This window comes from Cydia fagiglandana, chromosome 18, assembly GCF_963556715.1.
Source record: "Cydia fagiglandana chromosome 18, ilCydFagi1.1, whole genome shotgun sequence".
NCBI lineage: Eukaryota > Metazoa > Arthropoda > Insecta > Lepidoptera > Tortricidae > Cydia > Cydia fagiglandana.
Window position 1 is genome coordinate 10,828,504 of NC_085949.1, and position 10,392 is coordinate 10,838,895.

At 37.0% G+C, this 10,392-nt stretch overlaps 1 protein-coding gene across 2 annotated transcripts in view; it reads right to left on the reverse strand.

Annotated features, from left to right (window-relative positions):
- Positions 1 to 10,173, reverse strand: part of LOC134673349 (ETS-like protein pointed) — a 161,081-nt gene extending 150,908 nt beyond the window's left edge. The window contains exon 1 of one of the 2 annotated variants that reach the window (XM_063531318.1): positions 9,976 to 10,173. The gene's annotated coding sequence lies outside the window, so the exon portion shown is untranslated. The remainder of the gene's footprint in view (positions 1 to 9,975) is intronic. The other variant, XM_063531317.1, reaches the window with a different exon arrangement.
- Positions 10,174 to 10,392: the final 219 nt, after the last annotated feature.

Sequence of the window (10,392 nt, forward strand, 5' to 3'; positions counted from 1 at the left end):
AAATAGGTATAAGTTTTTCTTTCTTTTGTATGTAATCCAGTGACATATATTTATATGCTATATGATATAAATAAATAATTATATACCTTTTATTGTAGATTGATTAGTTGAGAAGTAGGTTCCCAATAGTACAATATAATAGCAAAATTAGAAGACCTTTATGAAAACGGGCATGGCGCTAATCTACTGACGCTAGAAAAAAAAAGTTTTATTAACGAAGAAAGGTGAGATCGGATTGATATTAAATTATTTGATATATAATTTTGTTAACCCAATATATGCATTATGCATTACATAGTATTTTCGAATTAAATTCAAATGCAAACCTTAACAGCACAGGGTGTTATATAAATGTAGATATATAGTTACATAGATACGAGTTGGATACAGTGATATATTAATATTTATCAGAGTCGATGACCCCGCGCTTGGGTCGGCGCGATGCATATGTTTAGGTGGCTGTGTGTTATTCGATAATTAACTTAGGTATATGGGATCTAGAGAATCTATGGTTTTCTTTATTGCAACTAACATAACCTCACAAGGTTTAAGAAAGGTAGTTATAGCCACCTGAAAAACGGGTAGGTATATTAAAATATTTGCTAGTTTATTGACAGGGTCGAGACTTAAACGACGCTGAAGGAGTATAGAGTTAAAAATAAAAATACACTGTAACTATATAAACGACTTTTAAAAAAATGTTTACGTGCCTTTAAATTTATCACATCTTTTCATATAGCACGCGCATTTAGTACAATTACCTGCTAAGCGCTAGTGTGAACGGCTAACAATGAGTAACAGGGATTAGGCAAGTTTGGTGTTGATCGCCACTAATTAATTCATAATTAAAAATTCTGGTGCGCCCGCGCTCATGACGGCTCCTACCAATTACCCTGCCCACGCGCGTCAAACAAAAACCAACTCTATTTTTACTGACATTGGGTGGAATATTATAATATTTATGTTCAGCTGAATGAAGGGCAAGCGACAGTTGTTTTATTTTGTACTATATTTAGTACTTGGACTGAATTGTTACTGTGCCAGCTTGGTCGGGCGATGTTTCGATTGGCGTGTGGGGTGCGAGCGATGCAACTTTCTTTTGTTGTTCTCTTCTAAACAATAACAATGGCGAATTATAATATTTAAAACGAGAAGGTTTTTCAGAACCAACTTCAGAGAGTGAAGGGTGTAGATTCATAAGCGGGCGAAGCTGTCGTGCTAAAATATAGTTAAAGATACATAAGAGTAATCAAGAGTAACGAGATGATAGGCGTTGGGCACAGGACCTTATATACCAAAGGGCTATGCACATAGTCTAGGTACTATAAGTTATAGTACAAGCAGAACAGGACATAATTATTCAGTCAATTTTGTTGAATGCTCGGCATTTAACAAGATATTAAACGATCGGATGCTTGTAATTGGCTAAAAGGTCAAAGAAGATTATATTTTAATAAACATAATTATATAGGTAACTATGTTGCCCTCCACATTTTAAGAAATTTATTTTTAGGTCCTGCTTAATCTTACCTAATACCGGAGTGGAATATCTTCGTACTTATTTTATACTAGGTATTGATTACTTTCTCGACTTTTCAAATGTGTATTATAAAATTAATGTTCCTCAAAACTTAAACAAAAACAACCCAAGCAATATTTATTATTTTCATTACATATTGTAACAGGTAAAAGGAATCCAAAAGAATTCTGCCTGAAACATTCAAGAGAGCATCCTTATTTTCTATTCTGCATGTATATCCCGGCGTATCATATTAAATGTGAACCGATTCGGATATCATTGTTGAATAGCACCCTCCCACTCGCATTTTATACACGATTGTTTCCAAAAATGTGATATTCGCATCGAGAAAGTGTGTTCCGTTGGGAAGCGACTACCTGCTAGGGATCAGTCCCGAAGTCCCGATCCCGTTGCGTGCAAGGTGTACACCAGGACAAAGCTAAAATGCACCCTTTTAACTCCTTATGCTGTTCCAATAAAGCTTCATTTAGCTTGAATTACCTGCAAATTTTGTGTTTCACCGATAAGCACTGGCTGTAAGGTTGCCACGCGTTTTGCGCGTTTATGGTACGCCATAAATCTTGTATGGTTACTTTGGTAATGTTAAGAGGTGCTGTAAATTAAATCAAGACAATTGAAATGAGATTATAGGATGTTGTTTAACTTATTATTGCAGGGTTTACAAGGGCCACTTCAGAATCATTTTGGATGCAATCGAGTCTGGTTTAGGTCATAATCATAAATCATAGAATCCTATTATGTGATAGTCAAATCAAAAAAAATCAAAATCAAAATACATTTATTTCAGATAACTAAGATCCATACATTGATACATTCGACTCACAATAATAAATAATCATACAACACCATTACAATATAAATGCTAAATTAAATTAAAATACTAAAAATAAAAATAAAATTATAATAAAACAAAATCACATTTAAAAGCTAACTAAGCTTTATAGTAACCTACCCAAAAAAGTTAAGGACACTTGATCATAATTTCTCATAGTGTAATCGTGTAAAGAGTATTCTTATTAGTATTTAATTATATTAATTGGTTTACTAACAACTATTTACACTATGATTAATATAAATAGGGTTTCAATGTGTCGTTATGGACTATATCAAAATAATAGGAATGAAAAAAGCATCTAAATCTTTGTAGGTATGGTTATATAACTACGAAACTCCCTATCCTCCCTGGATACGGAAGGTCGTACCATGTAAACCCTGACCAGTAATATATGATCATTGTCAAGAGGGTGCTGTTATTCCCATTGTAAAGGGTGACAGTTCAGTATAGTATGAAAAAAATAGTTCCAGTGAAATTCCACAACATGGTGCGTGATCATAATATTGTGGTCAGGCTTTTCAAATATACAGCATACCCGAATATGTCCCAGGTGGCAACCCTACTCAGCACAAAGACGATCAAATGTCTAACTCACACAGCGCAACAGATGTCACCCCCCACCCCACCCACCCCTGTCGCATCCATAGTGCACGAACCTCAGAGACTAGCTTGAAGTTTCATCGTCAGATGTTGATCGACAGTTTTTTTATCGATTTATGTTACATAATGAGGACGCCTTGGGCCTCGGCATAATGTGGCGTATAAGTTAACTTGATATCTAAAGCGGTTTATCCGAAAACTGGATGTTCGGATGCGTATGTTTATGAATTTAATTTGATAATGTTGGTATGGACACAGAATAAATAATAGTAATAGGTACAGAAGACTCACTCTCTAACAAAACGCGTCTGTCACGATCAGCACAAATATAGCCGCTAGGTGGCGACAGCGCCACGCGCGGCTTATGGCAAACCCCAAAATTGGGGTCGAACGGATGTACTTTTAGCTACCTGTAGCAAAGCGACGAAATCGCGGAGTGAGCCACGCCTGGTATGGATTACGAGTATGGACCTGTCTAGCATAGACAGGTATTTATGTATAAGTATTATGTACGATTTAGAATTTTTTAGTTTACTTAAAGTGGCCACTGACGAGCCTTCCAACAGTCCAAATAGCGTGGCTGCAATCCAAAATCGGACCGTGAATGTCAAAAACGTACAATGTTTAATATTAGGATGCCGTCCATTTGGATGAATCCATTGTAACGGCATCCATTTGGAAGGCTCGTCAGTGGCCTGCTTAATTTGATGAATGACGAATTTGACTATCTACTATAGAATTAGTCGGTAAAAGAAAATTGGAACTTATACATAAAGTTAATATAGGTATATATGGGAAAGCTTTTCTCGGAAAACATATAAAAACAGCTTACTAAATAAGACCTAGCTAGATCCATTTTTCTCCCCCGAAAACCCCCCATACAGCAAATTTCATCGAATTTTTTACAGCCGTTTCCGAGATCCCCGAAATAAATATATATACTTGGTCAAGCAGATCTTGTCAGTAGAAAAAGGCGGCCAATTTAAATAATGTAGGCGCGAAGGGATATCGTCCCATAGAAAATTTGAATTTCGCGCCTTTTTTTACTGTCAAGATTTGCTTGACCAGCTATATATTCAAGAATTGCTCGTTTAGATTATGTATTTTTTTTTCATAACAATTACATTTAAGTATTATTCTATCTATTGAACATGCCCCGCCCGCAGCCGGCAACCTTGAGTGATAACGCGCAGATAGATGTCTGATAAAACGTTTAGGGCATTCATACCTACCTCATACCCACTAGTATAAACACTGATATCAGATCCAGTGTCTTCTTTAGTAACGTTATGAAATTCTGTGTCGGTAATATTTGAGGAAAACTTAATGAGAAAAGTTTTCGTGTGACGTGTGAAGTTGATATGAATTACCTAATCCGTAAGGTTACATAAAATGTTAGGTAATTCAAATCACAAAAAGGGTTTATTATCCTGATGATCGAGACATTTGGTCACCAACTGCTACGATTATGATTCAGCAGAGATAACGACGTTAATTCACAGATAATTCGTAATTGTATAAATGCGTGCGGGGTTCTTAGAAAAGATTTTTACGACAGGTATACATATGTAGTATTCTTTGTCACCAATTCAACATTTGAGGCGTCTGATTTTCCTGAAACCGCTGAATTTTATTGCGGGTAGTACTTGTGAAAGTTTTTCAATTAGATGTAATTTAGTGAAAAGAATCCAACTGATATAAGAAATTAATAAGATCGGTAATTTTCTACTTTATACCTGCTCCGAAAGATTGATCTCGTTAGGCGAACCACACACAATTTTCCTATTTTGAATTTGAACTTTGTATAGTAAATTGAGATGAATTTCGTTGGTTTAAGAAAGCAGTGAAACAAAAGAAATGCTACTTTATCTGGTTTATGCAAGGCTCTAACTAGATTGAAACTCAGTGTATGTACTCGTACAGTCGACGTCAAAAATATGTTCACACTTTTGCTCCTTACTCCTTTGTAATAAGGCGAAAAATGTAAACATATCTTTGACGTCGACTGTACATTGTAATGGACAATGGGCTTTACGAGGAAGTAGCAAATACAACTTTTCAGTCCTTTACTAATAGGGTTGAACACAAGCTGTACAAATAAATGCATCACACCGTTAGCTGCTCACGTTTCCAAGCTTCACGTGTTACGCGGACTATTATAGGTCTGAAACTTTGAACGAAAAACGAAGTATAATGCAGTTAATAAACTTACGGCGTTTTTCATTTAAACCGCAATACAATGGTATTATGGAAACCGCTTATCGCGCACCGACCTATTCCGAACGTATCTCAATAAATTCTACTTCACGTGCCAAAATGTATATTACCTACATGTTTAAGTAGATGTAATCGTGGCCAATACTGTTATTCCGATTGTAAACATAGCGCATCCTCTAAACATAACCAGAGTTTTATCAAAATCACTCAGTAGTAGTTAGGAATTACGAGGTCACAACTTATACTGGTCGTTTGAGGCGAAGTGATTAATAGTGTCGGGAATAACAGCACAGATTTATAGTTTCGAATTGCATGAGTTTCGTAATACTAAAGTATACGTGCTATTCGTTGCTGTGGGTTTTGTTCTCGTGATCTGACATCAGGTTATTTTGTAGAGTAAACATCATTCGGTACTCGCAAGCGTAGATGTCAATATTTCTACGCCTAGATTAGTGTGCGTCAGACAAAACTTTGATGTTCGGTTAATAGGTATCCTCACCTAGGATCTGCGAACACTAAGCGAAAATGAATCCGTCTGTAAAATAGTGTGTAAATAATCTTTATTTCGTGCCTGTGATTTAATTTCATTTCTTTAGTTTCACTCGAAGTGTACCTACACCCTCCTGATGGTAGTGACCGTAACCCATGAATCTTTACCAAACTTGCTTTAGGCGTGTCACTTCCCCGTCCGTTACTTATAAAACCTGTACCTTCATTCCTTTCTTATAAATGCCATACTACTGTAAGGTATCTAGGTATTGTCCCCCAAGAAAACCTCATATTAGAAGGGAGTTTATTTCACAACCGGAGTGTTGAAGTTAATTCCTCTAAAGCGGCACAGTGCGACCATTTAGGTACCCAGGAGTGAGGAATAACCTACCACAAGAATATTCTCAAAGATGTCTTTCTATCTTTTAGAAAATAATTGCCTATAAAGTAACAACGTTGAAAGCAAAGTCACAAACAAAACAAAAGAGAAACTGTTAGTCGTTATCAGATATCACGCCAGATAAGAGATAAGGTGCACGCTTCACCCTCTATCAAAATGGTCGTGGAGTCGTTAAAGAGGTATATTCTCAATTGCTCTTTAAAAATGTAAATGAGCTTACGCCGGCTCTTTACACGATTCTCCGGATCATGGAAAGGTCGAGTATTGCCCGTAATGTCAAATTTCGTCAAGAAAGTGCGATTCGGTACCTACACAACGCGCAGTGGAGTTGACCAGCTGAACTCAGCTGATCAACTTCAGCTTCCTATACCTACGTACCTATAACGTACGCAGGTACGTTTAACACTCATGTCTTCTATATGTACTTCTTCATATTGATCCACTTTTTAAGTACATCAAACAGCAGACCACCCTTCCGACCGCTGCAGTGCCATTTCTTCCCACACGATGTACAGTGCAATGCAACATGTGCATGTGACGCCACTTACCACAATTCGAATTCGCAGTGGCAGATTTGCAGTTTTGGCCGCCCTAGGCCTTGGGCCCTGTAGTAAACACTAGACGCCCTTTTTCTCAGCACCCATCATATAGATTGCCGCCCCTAATATCTGGCCACCCTAGGCTCTGGCCTACTGTGCCTGTAGGGCCCTTAGGGAAAACCCTCCATTGCGAATTCGATTAAAAAGAAGACTATTGTTTCTAACTTTCTACTCCTAAATATGGCATTAACTCAGAACTACGCTACAGCGGACACGCACTTGAGTTTTCACCGAAGATGTAAAGCTATCGGCAGGTGCATATTTTTTTACATTTGCTCCCTTTTTCTGTTGACATGAATAAGGAGGCGACATCGACGGGCCCAGTTTTTTGCATGTTTTAGTACAACATTTAGTTGTGTTTGGACATCTTCGGCCCATTTTAAGAATACTTTAATTTAAAACTAAGTCTTTATAGAAGTTTATAGCTTTCCATATAGCCAAGCAGTGATATTATGACACCACTTGTAACACAAGACCTACAGGGTACCTAGCAGCTTAGAACTTTTTGATACGGAGCCTAGAAAACAGTAGATTGGTACAGGAAAATGATGTCTTAATTTTATCACTGTTCATATGAATTTCAACGTTATTATCAGGTTCATTAATTACTAATTTTTGGAAAATGTATACACTGAGAGAAAAATCATCACCAGGAATTAAAAAACAGTTCTGTACTGGGGGAAAAATTGAAGTTTTAGTAATAATTATGGACGTTTCACTATTTCTGTAAAGTTTATTTATTTCTACAAACAGCTCAGTAATCCCAAATATAATTTCAACAAACAGATAATAGAAATTGCAAAAGTCAATTTGTTCCTATTAGTTAACTCTCCTTGTCCCCGGATTAAGTTTATTTTTGTAATTCTAAGTGTATTTTTGTTGTACTTTTCTCTCAGAGTGTATCTAAGAGTAGGCACCCAATCCTGACGTACAATCGTGCCCATTATTAGTGAGTGTTTCGATTTTGCAGCTACCTTTCTTTATCTTTTGTATTTAAATAACAGTGGTAGTTTCCACATAAATAATAAGATAGATAGGTAAAAGTCTAGTCTTTCTGATTACATGTTTATCAATCTCTTTCATTATAAGTTTATAAAATAAAATTCTGTTCTAATTTTACTATGTTTTTAGATATTCAAAACCTTAAACCTCAATTAGCTAATAATCGCTTGTCCTTATCTATGATTTTGACTTATGTATTTGTAAGAAAGTGATCAAACATAATTTAACTAAATCCGTAGTCTCGTAAAGTTATATGAATTAGGAGGAAAGTAGGTCGATAAGGTTGGTCCAATATTAAATGAGTGCTTTTTTCTGACTGATGAGTGATGATTACAATACATCTGGGACTGGGATCTCCTCATATACTACCTACAAACTACATTATGGGCTTACCTACATTATGGGAGAGATGCTGTATGTACAAGTCCCTCTTGAGCTACTAGTAGAGTACCTAATATAGGTAACTACCCACTAAAGTAAGTTTCTTAAAATAGGCACCTTCTATATTATTTTCGACTTAGCGTAGGAAGCCATATCGTCGCGTGACTAGGTTGACTAATGCGTAATATGCTTAAGCTTAATTTAGTTGTTTGTTACAATTATTTTATCACTCGGGTATCTACGGTGAGATAAGTGATAAGTCCATCTACCTAGTCAGATATCAAATTATAACATTACGTCATTTTGCCTTTGATATTGTTTAGACAGTGTTAAGCAGATTACGATGAATAAAACCACGTGTATTCTTTACAGCACCTAGCAAGAACATAGCTTTAGAAGAAACGGCATGGGTGCGATGTCTGGTAACACATATTTGTATTGTGTTTAAGGATCCAATTATACTGGATGATCTCAGAGTAGATGTTTGTGAATATTGAGGTTGTTTTGAACTTTTCAGTGACGTTCCCTAGCTTTGTTACAAGATCCAGTTTGACTCTGTATCTCGATTGTGTGTTGTTTACTTAGATTTATGTTAATCTATGCCCACTAGGGAAAAGCTCGGGTTTCAGGTATAGTTTTCAGTTTTAGGTACCTAAATTAAATAGCTAAGCAGTAGGCCTAGGTACCTACAGCTATTCTCTCTTATCTATCTTAGATATCTGTCTACTTTAAATAGGTAATTGTAATCGTCATGGTAAGTACATACCTAATATATTTTCTTTGTCATCTCAAGTTCTGAGATAGGTAAGTAATTCCATTTACGTGATATGTTGTTTTATCGCACATCGTACTTACAGATCTAGGTAGGTATAGCGAGTAAGTATGACTGTGTACACTGTAGGTAGGTATGCAAGATCATTAAGTTTTTGATTTATTGTCTGAACGTATCTTATCGTAACCGTTCCATTAAGGATTCTAGTGAAAATTATCGACGAACTAGTCCTTTGAATGCTGAATGCCATTTTGAATTGAATTACAAGTTTTAAAAATTATTGAGATTTTAACCCGTGACATCGGTCATCCCTAGCTGATGTTGGTGTCCCTACCTGTCTTGGGAGTAACAGAAAAATCCGGATTCCAATTAAGTTACCGAGGCATTTGCTTGATACAGTGAATTGTTGAACCACTTTAAAAGCTTTTTTGAGAAAGCTTTTATTTTTTTCCTTATGAAATTTCTTAATTTTCCTTTGTATTTTCCTCCCTGTTTAGGCAAGAAACGGCATGAAATTTCATGACCAATAAGCACAAAGAAAACTAGTCACGAGTAATTTATGAGTTTACATATCAAGATAACATGAGAGGCCTACTCATAGGCATCAGGTAACGTAGCCACGTATTCGCGTAGTCTAGCACCTAGCTGTTTTATTTCTTTATCAGGAATGTATACTGGTTATCGACTGCCATTAGTGGGATCAGCTTGCGCCTCGTACTCAGGTAGCGGTATATAAAAACACCACTCGAAATGGAGCGGACGCGGGCCGGCCTCGCCTAGATACTCGTCAATGCGACACAGAATCACAACAAGCCAACAAAACAAGCTTCTGACAGGTCGCGATTTCCAAGTATCTTAAAAAGCTACAAGTCGCATTTCTACAAGCTTTTTGACGGCGTAGACTCGTCAAATAGAAACTGGTAAACGGCTTCGTTGTCTCGACTCCTTATCAGGATGAATCAAGCTCTGTTCCAAGTGTTTGAACAGCAATAACCCATTCACATCACACGTACGTTAATATAAATAAGCTAACGCAATGAATGAACTTATAATATGTAAATTCGTCGCTCAAATCGCGACATAGCAGCGCGTAGGCGGCGGGCCTGAATGAAAATAAACATTTTCGGCAACGCAACTTACCTCTCAATTTTAATATCCAGATTAGCGTTTACACGGCACTGTTAACAGAATTGGTGTTGTTTACACTTAAGTTGTTAGCATAGCACTATTTTGGTTTGAAGAACGCGCAGGCCCGACGCAAATGGCGGTTATCCAGCCGGCCTGTAGACGAGCACTGAAGAAAAGAACACAAGCGTGCGGTGCGCGCGCGGCGGTACGCACACATGCGCGTTCATTCAAATAACGTCTAGCTGTGTGGTGGGGAGAACTTATGAATGGACGTAGTGCTATGCCGTATAGATACGCTGATAACGCGTTATCCGCGGCCGAAACCTCGAGCAAATGCTTAGTATTCGCAATTTCTAAGTACTTTGGAACAAAACAAGGTCGTATTGAAGAGAGCAGGTTGCGAAAGTAGAATAGTAATTCGATCGCTTT